Source organism: Pan troglodytes, chromosome 3 (genome assembly GCF_028858775.2).
Source record: "Pan troglodytes isolate AG18354 chromosome 3, NHGRI_mPanTro3-v2.0_pri, whole genome shotgun sequence".
NCBI classification, from domain to species: Eukaryota; Metazoa; Chordata; class Mammalia; order Primates; family Hominidae; genus Pan; species Pan troglodytes.
In genome coordinates, this window is record NC_072401.2 from 37530030 (window position 1) to 37550860 (window position 20831).

The 20831-nt window shown below is 37.8% G+C and overlaps 1 long non-coding RNA gene across 1 annotated transcript in view; it reads right to left on the bottom strand.

Moving 5' to 3' along the window:
• Positions 1-8037: 8037 nt before the first annotated feature.
• LOC134809782 (uncharacterized) overlaps positions 8038-20831 on the bottom strand; it is a 35004-nt gene continuing 22210 nt past the window's right edge. Inside the window, exons 2-4 of the long non-coding RNA XR_010156282.1 lie at positions 18520-18695; positions 18307-18441; positions 8038-10645 (exon numbers count right to left, since the gene is read on the bottom strand). This is a non-coding gene — a long non-coding RNA (uncharacterized LOC134809782). The remainder of the gene's footprint in view (positions 10646-18306; positions 18442-18519; positions 18696-20831) is intronic.

Genomic DNA, 20831 nt, shown 5'->3' on the forward strand with positions numbered 1-20831 from the left:
AACCACCATTTCCTCCTAGACTTCTGGGGCTGTGATGGGAGGGGCTGCCGTGAAGACCTCTAACATGCCCTGGAGACATTTTCCCCATTGTCTTGGGGATTAACATTTGGCTCCTCGTTACTTATGCAAATTTCTGCAGTTGGCTTGAATTTCTCCTCAGAAAATGGGATTTTCTTTTCTATCACATTGTCAATCTACAAATTTTCCAAACTTCAGTGCTCTGGTTCGCTTATAAAACTCAATGCCTTTAACAGAACTCAAGTCACTTTTTGAATGGTTTGCTGCTTAGAAATTTATTCTGCCAGACACCCTAAATTATCTCTCTCAAGTTCAAATTTCCACAGATTTCTAGGGCAGGGGCAATATGCCACAAGTCTCTTTGCTAAAACATAACAAGAATTACCTTTGCTCCAGTTCCCAACAAGTGCCTCATCTCCATCTGAGACTACCTCAGTCAGAACTTCATTGTCCATATTGCTACCAGCATTTTGAGAAATGCCATTCAACAAGTCTCTGGGGAGTTCCAAACTTTCCCACATCTTCCAGTCTTCTTCTGAGCCCTACAAACTATTCCAACCTCTGCCGGTTACCCAGTTCCAAAGTTGCTTCCACATTTTTGGGTATCTTTTCAGCAGCACCCCACTCCTGGTACCAATTTACTGTATTAGTTGGCTCTCAGACTGCTGATAAAGACATACCTGAGACTGGGCAATTTAAAAAAGAAAGAGATTTAGTGGACTTACAGTTCCTCATGGCTGGGGAGGACTCACAATCATGGTGGAAGGCAAGGAGGAGCAAGTCACATCTTACATGGATGGCAGCAGGCAAAAAGAGAGCTTATGCAGGGAAAGTCCTGTTTCTAAAACCATAAGATCTCATGAGATTCATTCATCCTCATGAGAACAGTGTAGAAAGACTTGCTCCCATGATTCAATTACCTCCCACTGGGTCCCTCCCACAACACATGGGAATTCAAGATGAGATTTGGGTGGGGACACAGCCAAAACATATAGGTTTATATACATACATACTTAACCATTGTGTTATACTTGCCTACAGTATTCAGTACAGTCGCTTCCTGTATAGGTTTGTAGCTTAGGAGCAATAAGCTCTACCATATAGCTTAGGTGTGTAGTAGGCTCTATCTAAGTTTGTGTAAGTACACTCTACAATTTTCACACAATGACAACATAACCTACCAATGCATTTCCCAGAATGCATTCCCTTTGTTAAATGATGTTTAACAGTACATAAAAAGTACAGGTATAGCTCTGAGGATGGTATCCTCAAAGTAGGAAGTGCAGAGAGAATGGGAAAAGATTAGGGAACATGATGTTCAAGCTGAATGTTGAAGGATTGAGTAGGAGCTTGCCAGGAAAAAGAAATGAGGGAGAGATCCTCCCAAGCAGAGGAAACATATATCCACATACTGGTTCCCAGAACAACAGAACATGATTTTCCAAACTTTGTATGTTTCCTAACTCCCATGTTATACATTTAAAACATATTTCAGCACTATTATGGGGCAATTATATATGCCTGTTATCACTAGAATTTCCCCCAATAAATTACACAGAGCAATGAAAAAAGAGATACAACTCAGGTGTGAAAATAGATACAGCCTTCACTTTCAAAAATCTGGCCCTTTCAAATGTGCAGCTATGATTAGGAAAGCCAAATGTCCTATTGCTTTTACATGTGCTCCTATAAAATAAAATGAAAAACACACATTTTTTTCCACAGGAGCTAAGGAATGCTTTTGTGAGAACATGTGATGTAATTGAAAACAGTAGGATTTAGTGTTGCTTGTGTGCTTCAACTTAAAAAGATCCTTTGAACAACTTAATCCATATATGAGACCTCCATTTCACTCCCTCCTTTCTCTCTCTATAATAGCCACTGGAATAGAGGGGAAGAAAACCCATAAAATATACAGGTATCAAATCATCTAGTTGTACTCAATTAAATCATGAAAGGCTAAAAAATGGGCAATTTCCCCACTATGATAATATACATTTAATTCATTTGCAGCAAATATGGTAGTCTTGACTTCTAACCCTTTAGGTGAGTGAAAATCCTGAATAAGACAAGTGTCTTTTAAGATTCATGACATATAAACCATGCTGCTGTTGCCTTTGTATGCTGCCCTAACTAAAGTAATGCAAGTACCAGCTGCATCATAAAAACTGACTGTCTAATTAGTTGAATGAGTTCATAAATGAGAAGAGAGGCTGTAGAGTTTATGATAAAATGCCAGAATGTCATTTATTCCAATGATTTGTATTATTGTAATGTCTTATAGAAATTATTTTAAAACAAATAAAATATAGGTTTAACAACAATACTTATTAAATGCCAGGCAGACATTGTTCTAACTGCTTTGTATATAGTAACTTGTTTAGTTTTCCCAACAACCCCATGGGAATATCTTTGATGCTGGACTAAGATTGGTTGACCCAAACCACATATTTTAAAACAAGAGAACTTTAAATTTCCAAAGGGAAGTTATGGTCCTGAGTAATAGATGGTTGGGTAGAAGCCAAAAGGTGCCCATCACACTTGCAGAATTAATAACTTCATCAGGACTGAACCCACCTCTTCTGTCTCAGAATAAGCTCTCACTTCACTCTGCAACCCTCTTCCCAGAATAAAAGCATACAGTATATGATGAGTCACTAATACATTAATGTTCATTCTCATTTGAACAATAAATACTTCATTCATTCAACTAATTTTATTGAGCAAGATTATTGTATTCTTTACATGGATGAGGAAACTATGCCTCAAAGACATTTCTTGGTAAGATTACCCTACATGGCAGTAAGGCTTTGGGGAGAAATTTTTCAGTTTACTGGAAGCCTCATCTTTCCTCCATGCAGTTCTTTAAAATGACTCCAATTTCAGCTTGGAGGTATTTGAGAGATTATGTTTACAGATATAAGATCATTATTTATAAAAATTTAGGTAAATTTAGGCAAGTAAAAACTTAATAAGGCTAGTATCTTATAAATCCCTTGAAAGTGAAAATCATGTTCCCTTTATTTTTAAAAATTTTTTTAATTTTTGTGGGTACACAGTAGGTGTATATATTTGTGGGGTAGATGAGATGTTTTGATACATGCATGCAATGTGAAATAAGCACATTATGGAGAATGGGGTATCCATAGTCTCAAGCATTTATCCTTTGTGTCATGCACAATTACACTTTTTTAGCTTTTTAAAATGTACAAATAAGTTATTATTGACTATAGTCAACCTATTGTGTGATCAAATAGTATGTCTTATTGATTCTTTCTATTTTTTTGTACCCATTATCCATCTCCATCTCCCCAAAAAGCCCACCACTACCCTTCGCAGCCTCTCTCTGGTAACGATCCTTCTAATCACTATCTCCATGAGTACAATTGATTTTTAGATCCCATACCATAAAAACAGATGCGTAGACCAATGAAACAGAATAAAGAACCCTTCATTTTTGTACACTATTGAATCTTATGTGGGAGACTTTTTTTAGTTATGTTAAATGTATGTTAAACTATGAGGGCTGAGAAAATCTTTGGAGAAAAAATTATTTGCAGTCCTATGTAAAAGCTGTCTATCAAGGTAATGAGGTCCAGAGGTGAGAAAAGTGTGGAGAGGCCCCAGACAGATGAAGAGAAGAAAACCACCACAACTGGGTATTCATAATCAGTTCTTACATGAGGCGATATCCAGAGGAGGAGATAAGACCCTTCTGAAGGTCACCTCAGAATGAAGGGCTTCACAGCCTTCCTCTCAGTATTACATGAAAAACAAGCCTGACTGTGAACCTCTCTGTGCTATTGCAACTTATCTGTATTAGTCCATTTTCACACTGCTGATAAAGACATACCTGACACTGGATGCTTTACAAAAAGAAAGAGGCTTATTGGATTTACAGTTCCACGTGGCTGGGAAGGCCTCACAATCATGGCAGAAGGTAAAGGCACATCTCACATGGCAGCAGACAAGAGAAGAGAGCTTGTGCAGGGAAACTCCCCCTTTTAAAACCATCAGCTCTCGTGAGACTTATTCACTATCATGAGAACAGCATGCGAAAGACCCACCTCATGATTCAATTACCTCCCACTAGATCCCTCCCACAACATGTGAGAATTCAAGATGAGATTTGGGTGGGGACACAGCCAAACCGTAACATCACCATACTGTCTGCAGAGGGAGATCCATCCTTCAAGCCACAAACAAGAAGAAATCGTCTTGTGCCCTCTCTGGCACCTTTAAAAACTCTATTCCCTGGGTAAAGGGAAGTGCAAGGGGGCAGTGATAAATAAGAATGGAATAAACAGCCTGTTAAAGAATCCTCCCCTCTCTCTCTCATTTTTAGACCGTTTTCCTTCAGCAATTATCCATCAAGTACCTAATATGTGGCAGGTACTATTCTGCACATATGAACAAAAGACACACAAAAATGCCTGCCTTTGTGAGACCTGTGTTCTAGTGGACTTCATATTCTAGAACTATTAGAGAAAACTGGCTGGAGAAATAATAATACTGGAAGGCTTTATTGGGGCTTTTGGAAAGTCAAACTTAAATAGTCAAATGTGAATTCTCAGTCTCAAAATGTCATAAACAGGACTCTCCTCCCTCCCCCCACCTCCACACTACCATGACGGTAGTTTAAGAGAATGAAAACAGGCATACATCAGCAACTTCATAAACACTGATCTGAAGGCCTGCCTTGAATATCAGTAATTTCAAACTTACCTGAAGGGAAAATTGGGGAACAGGGGGCCTTTCAGTCAACACTATGCCAACCCAAGAACCAGGTATAAAATAATCCAAAGTCAATAGTCAGACTTAAAGTGTTTAAAGGAGAAAAAGATGAAGTCTGATATCCCAGTGGAAATACATCACCCAACAAAGGAAAACTGAATACTTAATTATGTCATGTAAAAATAACTTTTGATAAATTAGATGTCAGGGAAGTTTTGGCTCACTGTCTGTTAGTGCCCTCTAACAGCCCCTGTCTAGACATGAAGAGCTGGTCAATTGTCCAGACCATGTCAGAATCATATTCTTATTCTGAACAGATGCCTCATTATGTAGAATAATTTAGCATTATCAATGAAAGGATTAACTAAATGACTCATGGCATTTGTAATGCACTCAAGAGCTTTCACCTATAATACCTACAGCAAGCCCTCAAGTTGGGCTTTGAGTTTGCTAATGAGCATGTGTTATTAATCACAAGGCACATATGTACCTGATTTTAGACCTCTGAGATAAAAAGGCCTTTAATTTTGTTGAAGCCAAAGGGTAAACTCTACTGTGATTCATTAAATATAGGCTCAGTGTATCAGCAGCAATTCAGTAGTGCAACATTTGCTAAGAAGTTATTGCCATTGTAATAGAATGAATACATGGTACATTTTATTCAGGTACAATAAATCCATTATTAGATATTTTTCCCATCAAATGTCTATAAAGTAAGAAAGAAAAGAAATCAATGTACTGAGTGACTCCCTTCTGACAGGTACCCTTCTCTCATTTAATTTTACAGAAACTCTGTTTAGTATTATTAGATCTATTTTGTACATAAAGAAACTGAGACTCAGGCAAAATAACTTGAGTAACTTTTCCTTGTTCTCACAGTCAAAAGGTGGTAAAGCCAAGAGAGTAAACTGATATGGTTTGGCTCTGTGTCCCTACCCAAATCTCATCTGGAATTGTAATCCCCATCTGTCAAGAGAGGGACCTGGTGGGAGGTGATTGGATCATACAGCAGTTTCCCTTATGCTGTTCTTATGATAGTGAGTGAGTTCTCACGAGATGTGATGGTTTTATAACTGGCAGTTTCCCCTGCTCAGTCTCTCCCTTCTTGCCATGTAAGATGTGCCTTGCTTCCCCCTAGTCTCCCATCATGATTGTAAGTTTCCTGAGCCATGCAGAACTGTGAGTTCAGCCATGTAGAACTGTGAGTCAAATAAACCTCCTTCCTTTATAAATTATCCAGTCTCTGGTAGTATCTTTATAGCAATGTGAGGACAGACTAATACATAAACCAAATTTTACCTCTCCAGGTGCTTACACTTGTGCAGGAACCTGCTGAGCACCATCTAGGTTCCCCCAGTGGGTGGCAGCTATAATCCCTATGTTTGGTGGATTTATAATTCAGTTAAAGAGATGGAACACATACATGCAGAAGCTAAAAAAAGATAATAGATACATCAGCAAAAAAGTGTAACTAAGCCATACACACACACACACACACACACACACACACACACACGCACATATACATACAGTATTAGGCTGTTCTTGCATTGCTATCAAGAAATACTTCAGAGTGGGAATTTATAAGAAAAGAGGTTTAATTAGCTCATGGTTCTGCAAGTGCACAGGAAGCAAGCATAGTGCCAGCATCTGTTTCTGGGGAGGCCTCAGGAAGCTTTTATTCTGGCCAAAGTTGAAATGGGAGCAGGCATGTCACTTGATGAAAATAGGATCAAGAGGGAGACAGAGGGGGTGGCAGTGGAGGTGCCACACACTTTTAAATGACCTAATCTGGAAAGAACTTACTATTAGGAAGACAGCACCAAGCCATGGGGAATCTGACCACATAATCAAAACACCTCCTACCAGGCCTCACCTCCAGCCTTGGGGATTGCAATTCAACATGAGATTTGGGCAGGGACAAATATCCAAACTATCTCTCTCTCTCTCTTTCTCTCTCTCTCCTCTCTCTCTCTCTCTCTCACACACACACACACACATACACATAAACATACACACACACACATACACATACACACACATATATACACAGTGCTTTATAGTTTTCAGGATGCAATGTTGATTTTTCTAATCATCAAAAAGCTGCCGATGTATATATATTTTTAAACGAGAGGTATTTCCATGTCTCTGTCCAACATTTTGTATTTGAAAGTAATCTTCACAGCTGTAAAACTTTAGTCTTTCTTAAGACATATTGCACATTCCAAATACACTGACCTAAACCTATAGTTTTCACACATGGTTAGGAGGCAGAGCACCCAGGAGCCAGAGACCTCTTTGAGGAAGACTGTCAAATATTGTTTCATAAATCCAAAATACCAAAAACAAAATGGTGTGCTAAATTGGATATCATATTATGTCAGCATAGACAAGAGACAGCCAATGCCAAAGGTTTAAGGAAAATAAAGGATGGAAAACTTAACTTAGAGAATGGATCTGCCAATGCTTTTGGTTGACATTTCTGCAAACTTTGAAAAGTTTTTTCCCCAATGGTGGATCATCTTGACCTACTTCACGAAACTCCTAAGAGCAGCCCTGAGAACACACAAGGTGGCAGGCCAGGAACTCTGAAAATAAGCCTCCAGATTTGAACACTCATTCCCATCTGAGGCTGTAATAGCACAGTTTATATCCATCATGGCTGACTGATACTGCCTGATTAGGGCCGTATTTTGATTCAGAGAATTGGAGTTGATGTATGCTGAGTGCCTACTATCTGCAGGCTCAATGCCTAGTGCTTTACCTTAATTTTATCACTGAAGCATGTACTATTATTTTAATTTTTAGATGAAGATGGTGGTATATCCAGAGGTTAGCTTGCCCAAAGGCACACAGTGAATAAATAATAACACATCACTATACATAATGATAGCAGTTTGGTGAATCTCATAAAATTATATCAAGGATCAAATTAGATAAGCAAAAAAAAGCTTTGAAACTTTAAAACTTTCACCTAAGTTTGTTGTATCATCATTATAATCATAAGTATCATCAACATCACCATCATTGTCATCATCATCAGTGGGTCACCTTTTAAAGAAATCTGTCATTTGATAATAAATAGTAATATCAAATTGATTGTATTTAACCTTCAGATAATGATCACCAAGACAGTTTTAATGATAGGAAAACATATCTCATCAAAAATGGAAAAAAAAACTGGTCTTATTTGGCCTGAAAATGAGAAAAATAAATAAAGGCCCAATAACTATTCAGTGATTATATTTATTTTAATTATATAGGCAATCTAACAAGAGAGCCAGAATGATAGAAAACAGAAGAAATATTATGCTCAGCCCAACCACAAGAAGACAACCATTGTCAACATGTTAGTATAACTCTTTCTAGTTTTGTAATATTAATAGTCTATGTAGCTATATTCAGCATACATATAGTTATATATCCTGTTTTTAATTCACAAATACTATATCACCATTTTAAGAGGTTTTTATATAATATTTGTAACCTTTTTTTTATAGTAGCCTTATAATAGGCCACACTGTATGTTATTTAGCAACAGTCTTGTTGGTAAATTCTAATTTTTATAATTCTGTGATTTAACAAAAATATTTATACACGTGCTATCATTTGAATTTTCAGGAGACATTAGCAAAACTGTGTACAAGAACAATTTGTGGTTCCGGATTCATTCTAACAAATATTTTTCCCAAAAGTATATACCAGTATAGAGTGCCAACAATCCTTAGGAATACTAGTTCAACCAAATACTTGCTAGAATTGTTATATTATTATTTAAGAATTTCTTTGCTAACTACTAAAAGGAAAGTAGTGCCTCTTTGTTCTAAAATAGATGCCTTTGCTATTAGCGACAGTAAACTTTTCCCCATGGACTTATTTGTTATATTTGCCCCTTTGTGAATTATCCCAAGTTTTTTACTTATTGATCTGTCCCATTCTTAGCGATTTTTCCTTAACAATTTGCAAAAGCTCTTTTTCTAAAGATGATATTTTCCTGACCATAAACATTCGCAAACATTTATCCTCAATCTGATATTAGCCTTTTTGTTTTGATTGCTTTATTTGATATTTAAATGTTTAGCTTTATGTTTCTATGAAGCTGTCTATTCTAATGTGATTGGTGGGGTGGGGGAACTTCTAAGCTTAGAAATTTAGGGCCTCGGCAAATGTTTAATGAATATTTATTTCTTGTTTTCTTAACACCCTTGTAAAACCTAACTCCTTAATAAAGTACAACTTATAGTTCTGTAGCGCGGTCTCTCTCAGGTCTTACTCTATCTCACCTCATGTTCTCTGCTTTAGTCTTTTCCTCCTCCAAGTTTCTTTATGCTGTTCTTGCTCTGCCCAACTCTTAAGTGTTGAAACTTCTCAGAAATCTGCCTTGGTCCTCTTATCTTATTCCTCTGCACACCACTGCCCCTGGGCAGTCTCCCCTATTCCCTTACCTGCAATTGTTCCCACTACAGTTTTGACCTTCAGATCTCTATGTCCAGGCCCAACTAAGTCAGAAACCCAGACATCATCCTCGACTTCTTCCTCTCTCCTACCCTTGATAACCAGATTCTGTAGATTCTGCCTCCTCATTTTGCTCCTTTCCTGTTGTCCTGTTCTCCATCCCCACTGCCATTCTCCCAGAGCTGGCCCTTGTCACACAGCTGTCATTGCCTCTTTACTAACCTTCTTGCCTCCAATCCTGTCCTTTCCAACACTTCCTCTTCGAGCTCTAGGGGATCTCGTTATCATCACAATCTGTCCTGTAGCTTCTCTGTCTGAAGTTGTCTGCTCATTGGCAAACAAGTACAGACCACAGGTTATGGTAAAATTCTGCAGGGGAGATCCAGAAAGAGGGGTACCTAATGGGAACAAACACAGGTTAGAGAGTTGATAGTAACTGTGGATAAAAAGAGGGCAGGAGAAAGAAAAGCAAGGAAGTCTTCATAGAAAAGGCTATGGGAATAGATAATATGTAACATGTATTGAGGGCCTTCTTCTGGGCAAGACAGTTTACCTGTAACAGCCTATTTAGTTTTCAACAATAGCCATATAAAATAGGTACCATTAGCAGCCCCTTCTTATAGATGAGGAACATGAAACAAGAGAATATCAAAAACGGTACCTTTAGGCACACTGCTAGAGAGTGGAAGAGCCAGTATTTCTCATCCCAAGGTCCATGCTCTTAGCCATGATGCAAACCTGTCTCTTACAGGAGTTGGGGGAAAAAAGGTGTGAAGAAAGAGAGACTAAGAGAGAGAAAGAGAAGATTATGAGAGATATGACACCAGGTATCCAGTTAGGTAAGCCAGGAATCTGACAGTCAGGAATCCTGGGTTATGATCCTACACTGTTGTGTTAACTTTGGAATAATGATTAAAATTTACTTGCTTCAATTTCAGCATTTGTAAAATGAAGTTATTGCTACTTCCTCTTATAGTTTCTCACCAGCATATGCCTTGAATTCCTTTATACATTTATAATAGCATAGCATTATTAAAATTAAGTGTGATCAGATCTACTAGCATGAGTATCAAAAGATAAGAAAAACTTGCCATCTTTACAAATATTTCAAATGTTGTTCCAAATTTTTTAATTCCAGAAGAAGTTTGTTTTCCAGAACCCTTGAGCTCTACAGTTCTGAGAATCTTGTGCAATGTCCCCTGGAATTAAGTCTGCTTTCCTTCTTCCCCCAGCTTCTAGAAGTACTAGAGAACTTCTCAAAGTGTGTGAACCTCATTGTCAAATACTCTATACAACTTTAAAAAGAAACAGCGTTGAGGAGTCTAGAGCAGATTCCTAAAAGCAAGGGCAGGCATCTCCAAGGAAGGGTCTTCTAATTGGCATCTTCACCTGCTGCCTTAGTTCATCCAGTTCAGTCAGAGCTTGGATCCAGACCATCCTGGAAACAAACACAGCCTGTGAATTATTGTGGAGATGAAATGTAGACGGCCTCTGCCTCCAAGAACATCAGTTTAACCCACTTGGTCTCCCAAGTATTAAACTTGCTTCTAATTGAAAGAAAATCTGTTGAGAAACTTTGCTTCGGTGACAAAGTCAGTCTAAAGATTTGGGGATTTTCTTTCCTTCTTCAGGAAAGGATCTTTCAACTAAATTGACACTCTGCCACCTACACTGTTTCTATAGTAATCTCTTATTAACCAGGGTCTCTTAAACCCCAAAAATAAAAAGCCTAGCCCATCAGCCACAGGAAACATTAAGAATTCTCATTTTATATGTGAAACCATATTTTTTTCTTGTCCCCTTGCCCTAACCATTTAAAATTATTGCTTGGTGACTCAGTGCTTCTCCTTCTAAACTTACTTATGGGAAAGAACTGCAATATATGCTTTGGTTCAGGATAATGTATCAAGATTTGGGGAGAAGAAATTTATGGATTTGGCAATTTCTCGTCTCATTTTGGAAATCATGAGTAGATCTATAGGATGTGAATATAACCCCTCCCTGTATTCTATGAGACTTTTGTTTTTCATTGGTTGCTATATACAAAGGAGGCAAAAAGCAATTTGTAGGAAAGTAGTATTGATAATCTAAAAAGAAAATGTCATAAAATAATTGAATGACAGCTGAAAATTAGCAGCATTATGTAATGAATCAATATGAATTATAAAAGCAAAATAAATCTGAGCACATTGACAAGAAGTTAAAAATATTAAGAGATGGGAACACAATTTGTCATTCTAAAATCATTATATAACTTAGCTCCAAAAGGCTAGAGAAAAATACCACTAGCAAGTAGTGCTAGTGAAATTATCCTGTCTTTGAGGATAAAATAATACAAAAAGAGGGAGGAAATAAGCCTTTGAAATTATGTTTATTATTACCTACATTCAAAACCATCTTAAGTAAACTGCCAAATACACTTCATACCAATTCACCCAACTGTCCTGAGGCCAAGAAGGCAGAAAAGTATCTTTTCAAGATTCCAGTTGATTGGTGGTGTCTGCCTGCAGGACTAAGCTGAAAAAAATTGTGAGGCTAAGCCTGGACCCAGCAGGAAAGACTTCTAGAATTTATTAGTGATGTCTGCCATGGGTATTTAGGATTAGGAGACGAGATGCTAGAAGACATACTAAATATTTGCCCATCTTAAATCCCAAAGCATGTTATCCACACATAAGTGAAACTTATAAAGATTCTCATGTGTGTCTCTTTGTATACATAGGTAAGCAACTGATGGGTTATAGAGAATGCAAATATTCAACAGCTTTACAAGACAATATCAAATTGTTTTTCAAAGTGGTTGTATTACTTCACACTTACAATGAGGAATCTCATTGTAAGTTACACTAGCAATAAGGAAGTTATTGCTAGTAAGTTACCCTAGCAATGAGGAATCTCAAACACAAATAAATTTTCCCAAAGTCCTACAACTATAAGTGATGGAGACAGACTTGGATACAGGTATATCCCTTTAAGAGCCTGCTTTGTTCACAACTACTTTAAGAGCAGAGAAGATACACAATTAGCTCGTAAGGCCTAAGGAAAAATAATTGCGAAAAGAGGTGTTGGGTTGACTTCAGGATATAATAGAACCCTAAGTTAAGTTCTAATGACAATATACAGAGCAATGTTGATCAAACTTGAGGGTTGACCTCTGAAGCTTATCACAAAAAGAACAGGAACTCAGGATTTGAGGAAAACCTTGACCTGGATATCCAGTTAAAGTTGAAGGAACCCAACTACAGAGAACAAATTATATGCTTGCTTTGTACCTTAACTACCAGTTTCCACCTTGAAGACTGTTTGCTTCAAATCAAAGGAGATTTTCTTGCTTCAGAATTTTATGGGTAGGTTAAAGTTAAATAGTCCTCAAACAGGAAAGGTAAAGCATGTTTCCAAAGTTCTGTTCTAGGAGGACATCTCTGATCCATTGGCTGGGCAGAGAGTTGCCCTCCATTTGGGGATATACTGGTTGGCTTGGTCCTAGAGATGGACCACATAGTTTTAGATATATTAATTATGGTTTTCAGCTAGGTCTGCAACAAGTAACTAAAGTGAGAACACCTAAAAATATTTTGACTTGAAATATACTAGTAACAGACAAAAATGGGAGGTCATGGGCTAAATTAATTTTTTTCATTTAAATCTTACATTTATAAATATTAACTTCTGTGTATTTAAGCTGAATCAGGACTTTAAAATCTCCTTCTACATTGTACTGAGTGGTCTCTAGATAGCTTTGGCCAACCCAGTTTCTCCCCTTTCTTCATCTTGCCTCTAGTTCTCAGAACAACTGTAGAAGGTGCTGGAAATGAAACATCCTGAGATACAGAGGAGCTGCCTGCAACAGCCCAAGCCTTGTTCCTGTGCCTCCTGGAGAATGTAACATCTTGAGTTAGGGAGGAACAAACAGCCAGAAACAGCCCAAGCTTTGTTCCTTCCTTCCTTGGGAATGGTGTGTCCTGCCGAGTTTATTCATTGAGTCCTGTTGCCCCTGAGGCATGTAACCTGGGGCGGGCTGTCTTTTGGAGGCCCTCAGGTGTCCTACAGATGGGGCACATAAAGGCAAGATGCCATCCACCTCTGGCAGCTTTCGTGAAGCTTGAAAGACTGGCTTATAATGGACCCTAGGTTTCTTTTGTCCCTTGCTGCCTCTCTGTAAGTAATAAATCTGCTTCATGTAACTTGTCACATGTGAGTGTATTCTGTCTCACCAGACTAAGGCAATTGGTAAAACTGTAGCCAGGATGCAGTGGGTGGATGTGTTGAAACTCCTATTCCTGGTAGTTGGCATAGTGATGATCTTTGCTATCCTTTACACAGTGGGAGTCCTCCCTTGGGACTGGTTATTAGTATACCTGCTTCACACGATGCAACAAAAATAAAAGCGAGTTCTTTCCAAACCACTCAGTATGTGTAACATTTTACAAGCTGCTTCTTTTGTGTTGGTTTGAGTTTTTTAAAATATTGTAACACAGGATATAAAACATAAAGAAATAAACCTAAAATGTATTCCCTTCTCAAATACATTGATTCTTGCACCTTAAAATGAGTTCTAGGTTTTCAAACTGAAAAGCCAGACTCCTTGTTAATATTCTCAATCTTAAAGCAACTTTTTACATTTTGTTAACTCACTGAATTTATTTATTTTATGTTTTAATCTTCAGTGCAATTCAATGTTACATTCGAATTTGATTTTAATGAAATATTCTAGAATTATTAACCTCTTGCAAAGTTTCTATTTTTAGGTATCTATTATAAAGAGGGTGACTATTTTTCACTAAAATTGTTACACCCAGCATGTAAATTTTAGATTACAAAAATTACAAAAGCCTCTAAATAATTCCTCCTTAAAAGATGGTATGAGACTGAGGGCTACTATTCAAAGATGTTTTTCCAAAGAAGCCACCATTATTTTGCTGATTTTTATGGTATCATACTCCCTTGATATTCAGCCAGTAATGTATTGTTGTGTCCTGGGTGGTGTTGGTTTTGCTTTACATAGTATCATTTGGTTTCATCTTTCTTTAATCCGGCACCAACCACTTTTACATCCTCACAACATCTCCTTATGTTGTTGTTAATGTATGTATGTGTGTTAATGGGTACAAGTTATCTCTTTCATATGTCAAGTTACTGTTAAAGGCAAGGTTATTATCTACATGTCCAAGTAGGTGACGAGACCCAAAATCTGGAGACAGGACCACATTCAGGCTGTTGTAAGGCAGATCCTTCATCTCAAGTTGTCCAATGCCCATCTCCCAACTGTTAGATGTTATAACTCTGCCTCTCCCTCTCATGCTGCCTTTGCACAGATTAATTTGCCCCCTTTCCTTTTGAGGCTGTAGGTCAATCTGTTTTCAGTTTCATACAATTGCATAAATAGGCTCTGTTAAAGTGCTTTAGTCAGTTAGTGAAGTGCTTTTTTTTTCTCAGATATGTCTTCTCCACTGCCCCAATTCCACTAACCACTCAATATATTCTTATCTGTTATAAAAAGAGGGAAAACGGATGTGAATGAATCCCACATAAACACAAAATATGGAACTATTCAATAGTTTTTATTGTGATTCAAGTGACTCTCCACTCCAGAGCCGATAAATGAGATAGAGTGTCCATCTGGGACGTGGTGGTAGTTGGTCTCCCATTAGGTAAAACCTCTATTGCAACTGTTATCCCAGAAGTTTTTAGGAATAAGGAGAATGTGCAATTCTTTCCATCCTCCCTCTCTAACCTTTCTGGGAGCCCTGAGCTGTGATTGTGACTGGTAAGATTTGCTTACCAATTAGCAAAGCAAACCACACTCTGAAATGTGTAAACGATCCTTTAAATTGGGCATAATGCCCAGAAATAAAGCTTCTCTGACTAGTTATAACTAATGTTATCACTGTTACCTCTTCCCTTCAATTATTTAGGCTTCCCCCACACATGGACTGGATTCCTGCTGACAGGAATGTGGAACTCACTCATTAATCATTTTCTTGTCTCTGGCAGCGGAGGAAGGGAGGGATGCTCACTACCAAAAATAGAATGCCTTCTCTCTCTGATAAATAGGATAAAACTCTGTAATAAACATGTTATCTTGTCATGGGCAATTTCTTTTGAAATTGTCTTGAGAAAAAGCATATAATATCAGTGCAGTTTATCTATACATCATAGGCATACAATAGTGAAGATGTAACTAGATACTAACCTAAAGTGCTTGTAAAAAATGCAATCAAACACAAATTCTCAGTTATGCTAATAACCTCAGGGTCATGGGGCACTAAATTATCCAAACAATACATGTCTGGCAAACATTTTATGTGAAGACTAAAATTTGTGTTTTTATCACTTATATACATGAAAAAGGCTAAAAGGCAAATAAACCCATTCATGTGTGTGTGTATATATATATATATATATATATATATATATATATATAGGCACACAGGAAAAAATTTATCTCCCTGTATATGTTTCCAAAACCTATCATGTTAGATCACAGCTTTGTAGGGTTTCTAGGAGATTGCCATTGTACACAAATCCAGTGGAATGCTAATGCCATAAAGTCTAACTTTGAAAAGAAAAACTGGAATCACTGTTAAAGGCTATCTAGTCCCATGTCTTCATTACATAAATGAGGAAGCTGAAGCTCAGAAAATTATTATCTAAGAGGCCAGAGGTTCTTTCTGACCCACATTCCCAGTGTGAGTTATTTCCATTTCTTATTCCTTTGTGCCAGTTCATCCACATTTCTATTTTGGCTTCATGTGAGGTCAGAGCAAAGATATGTAGCACTCTCTGATCATCCTTTCAAATCCTGATTTACTGTACTTAGTTTAATGAAAGAGTGTCACTCTCATTTTTCAGTTGTGGAAGCAAAATTAGAAGTTAAGTCGGTTATTCAGATCACCAAGCTAGTTAGAGGCAGAGCAGGGATCGGTGCCCAGGCTGCCTGACCTCTAACATCCCAAAGCGGGCAGTATATTGGTACTAAGTGCCTCATATTTAGCTCCATATCTTTTCTTTCATTCAGAAAAAAAAAAAGGTGGGTTTTTTTTTTTTTTTTGGTGTATCTGTAAAAATGACTAGATTTGTTTTCACACAGGTATACAATAAATGCTAAAAGGGAACAGGAGACTCATAGGTCTGTACACACCACGTGGAATACTCTCCCAGACACCCTGCCAGCTATCTCATGGGAGGTCTCTGAGAGTCCTTCTGGGATCTATGCTTAATAGAAGGATAGTACTAGAACCACTTCAATTAACTTCTCATTTCACCGATCACTGTCTCTCATCTCTACAAAACAACACAATCAAAGCAAACAACACTGATGGTTTTCAATATATTGGCCTGTGGATGAAATGCATCAGCTTCTCTATTTAGTTGATCTATGTGAAGTGAGAATGGCTTGGGAGTGGTCGCTGTCACACTGTGAAGTCAAATGGGAGGGACTAGACAATCACTTCCTCTTTAAAAGGCACCATCTGTTTTGTAAGTTGTTCCCTTTCTTCCTTCTTTCATCCATCCTTCCTTCCATATTTTATCTTTCATGACTTTTCTTTTCCTGTACATAGTACTAACTTTCACAAAGCAGAAAAACCAAAATCTATTTATAATGTAAATTAGCCTATCATGTTGCCTAAATGAATAACTTAACACTGATGAAACAAACTACAGGTTGACAAACACAGAGATACAGAATACATAGACCTGGGATTGAGTCCTAGTTGTGCCCAAAATAAGAATAAGCTGGGTCACCTCAGGTAAGGCACTTAACCTCTCTGAGCCTATTTCTTCACCTGTGCTGTGAAATTGATGTAATCAACCAGAGTAATTACAAAATACAAAATAAAACTATATATAAAAGTTCTTAGTAAATTGGAAAGTTCCATATAAATATTATTATTTTTAACGACCTGATTTTTATCAGTTTCAATCTTGTTTCAAATGACAAGATAAAGTCGATGATCATGCCTCTATTTTGTAACTCTTAAGAATTGTATATTCAAATTTTGTGCACCAATTTAACTTGGGATAAGAAAATTCTGACCAAAGTAGCTTGAGAAATGATTTTAGTATTTGACACCTGAAGCAATGTTAATAACATAAATCCCTGCAATAGGTAACTCAGTCCACACCTATGCTGATCAGTTCCACACTGAGCTGCTGTTAGTTTGGAAAGATCTGCTTGTGGAATAGAAGTGAAGATTAGTGGGGAAATGGGTCCAAGAATAAATTGTGTTCGTGAAGTTTATCTGCCATCAAACCCTATCTAAATTTCAACTAAAATTTATAGCACTCTAGGTTATACCATGTGATCAGCACTCCAAGCCACATTGAGTATTCTTATCTTTGCATGTCTTATCTGATTGGCCATAGAGCAGATAGTGAAATTATGTTCTACTTCCCACTGTCCTATCTTTCTGAGCTAAAAGGGTCCAGATAAGTAAGCCAAGACATTTGTCAAAAACATTAGAGTATATTCACTGCGTAGAGGTAACCTGAAGAATTTCTCCTGAACTCATCTTCAAGGAGCTCGCCATCTTTTTCTTTTCTTTTATAATGTCAACGTGTATTTTAGATTCAGGGGGTACATGTGCAGGTTTGTTACATAAGTATATTGCATGATGCTGAGGTTGCATGCAAATGATCTTTTGATCAAGAATATCTTGGAATAGCAATATATCAACAAAAGTAAATGGCAGCACACAGTTCTAAGGGAATTATAGATGCAAAGCCAAACTTCACTAAAAGGCAGATTACAGATTCAGATGTAATGACAGTGTTTGAAAAGGTGGGGTAAGAAAGGTAGTGAAGGTGAAAATAGAGTTTGTAAAGAGGGAAAAAAATACCTAGAATATTGTCCATGTTAAATGAAGCACCAAAAATGTTTTTAATGTAACTTTCAATGACTCCTCCTTGTCCTCGCAACGAAGTCCAAACCCCTATGCAAAGCATGATTCATGGAATACCTAGTCTGTGGGAGGCCTTAGTGAACACATGGCAGCTGTGATTGGTCCCATCCACCTTTCCTACATTTTGCCATATATCTAATACAAACCTCATACATCTAAAGTTCACAACAATCCACTGATGTTTCTACTTCCTTACCTTTGCTCATCCAAGAATGGCCATCTCCTTCCCTTGAAGTTTTTCTTGCCCTTCAAGGCTTTTCTCAAAGGCATTGCCTTTGCAAAGCCTTTACTAATCCATGAAGCAAGCCTCCAGAGCATTTTGACAGCCTCTCTAGAATCAATTAATTAATAATCAATTAATAAATAAGTGAATCCATTGGGAAGAATATCATAAATGGAGAAAACGTACACTTTGAAAATATATGGAGGATCCAACATTGAGGTGTTCACATGCATACAAAGCATCTTCCTTCTCCTTGCCCTTTCCTCCTAGGAAGATGGTATCACAAGTTTGATCCTAGTGACAGTTGAGTCACCAAAGCCAGTGCCCACAGCACAGCACTGCGGACAACTGAGGTAGAAGAACTAGAAAAGTGAAGACAAAATGATGAGACTTCAGTCTTGTTCACAATATAATTATAGAGCCAGACATATAACTAAATACTTGTCAGCAATAAATAGACATCAATTTCTGAAAGACTTTAAGCAGGTCATTTTTACTACAGTATATACTACTTCTTAGAAATAGCACCAGAAAAAAACATTTTTAATTAAAAAAAGACATAGCACCAGAGAGGAAGATTTTGGCTAATGGTGGTCAGTGAAATGCATTTCCTTTCTCTTTTTGTGGCCTGAGGGAATCTGTGTCCTGAGCCCTTAGCTCATCATCAGGAATGAACTTAGACTCCAAGAAGAAAACAACCCCCTAAAAACAGAGAACTGCATTTGAGATTCAGATTTATGGTACATTTTCAGTTTTAACTTGAGAGACATGTATTTTGGAAAAATGAACAATTAAAATTAACATTACAAGACATATTCTTAAATCCTGTTGAAAGTTTTTCTCAATTTTCTTCTCTCTTCCTTATAATTTATAAGTGGGCAGCTATTCTGAACCCTGGGAACTGGGAGCATGTGTCATATTTTAAATTCTTATTATTTGCAGGAAGTCCTCATAAGAGTTAGTTGGAAGGGTGTTTTTTTTCAGTCATTTTTGTGATTTCCAATTGTAGTGGGACAAGTGCCTACAAATATTGCTGATGAGTCAGAAACTTCACATTCTCTGGTAACATCAGTTAGAAGCCAAGTTCTGAGTGAACACAACCATTTGCAAAATAATTTCTGTGAAATGAATTCTTTCTGTGAAAGAAATTATTTTGCAAATGGTTGTGTTCACTCAGTACTTGGCTTCTGAATTCACTCGGTGCTTTGCAAATAATGGCTCTTGGGTTTCACTTTGCCCTATCCACTTGAAGAAAAATCACTTTTAGTAACAGGCAGGGTATGTCAGCCCAGTTGTAGCCCACTGACAAATTTCACTTTGCCTTTTCCTATAAGAAGCACATTAGACATGTTAATAAGCTCTCAGGTTCTAGTTTATAATGAAAAGAAGGAAATTTTGTAGAACCTGCAGGCAAGCCTGGGCAAGGGAGAGTCTTCTGAAACCATAGCCTTTAAATTTACTTAGGATTCTCTCACCTCTGACTTCAACCCTGCAACTGCATTCCATCAGAAAATGGAGGTATCAGCCATGGTTCTGAAGAAGTCAACAAAAAGAACCAATCGGTTTAAGCAGAAAATAAATGTATTGAGGACACTAGATAGATTTTATCATCTCTGGAAGGATGGAGAACCAGGCTTGGAGGTTTTGTGGCCAAATACAATGTCCGCTGTACCCAGGAACATGTCTCCAACAGAAGCCCCACACTGTATCTGGCATCGGCAATACCGAGCCCTGGACACACCTGCAAAGCCGCCTCCTCCACTGCTTCTGGAAGCCACATATCTCTATAGCTGTCCTTGCCACAGTGGGTTTCTCTCTGCACTTGCTTCTTCCCATCGTTCCCTTCTAAATCTATGAATTACTTGTTAGCATCTCTGGTTGAAAGTACCTAGATCACATGCTTATGCTAATACTGCAAAAAGGCTATAAAAGTTAGATTCTAACATCGTTCATTGGGATATACAGACATTTAAAATAGAGAACTCCCAAAATAGGCATGTTCAAAGGTCCCAGACTGCTGAAAAAAATGGTAAATGTCTACTCCCTTGATTTCTCTGCAGGGCCGGAGTGCTGGAATACTGGCTGATTCAGAATATTGGCTGACAATCTAGGTCAGGGAGAATAACAGGGTCAAAAGGGAATAGTGCATTTCTCTTTAACTCCTCTACTCTTACTGACCCTCTGCCACTTGTTCTTGATTTATTAGCTGACTATCTTTGAGCAAATTACTCAACAGCTCTAGTCTAAGCCATCAATCTGCCTGGAGTCTCTCTGATTCCACTATTGCCTGCCAACAGTTCATTGCCGCACACAAGCCGGACCCTGCTTTTCATAACATAAAGTTGATAACGCAGTTTCTGGGCCTAAATCTCTCTGATCACTGCCTAAACACCCTACCAGAGCCTGTGGGAAATTACAAGAATCGGTCCCCACCTTGATTCCCTTCAAGGCATCTAAGACCATCCTTTCCCCCATTAGTTGATTCTTAGTCCTACAGA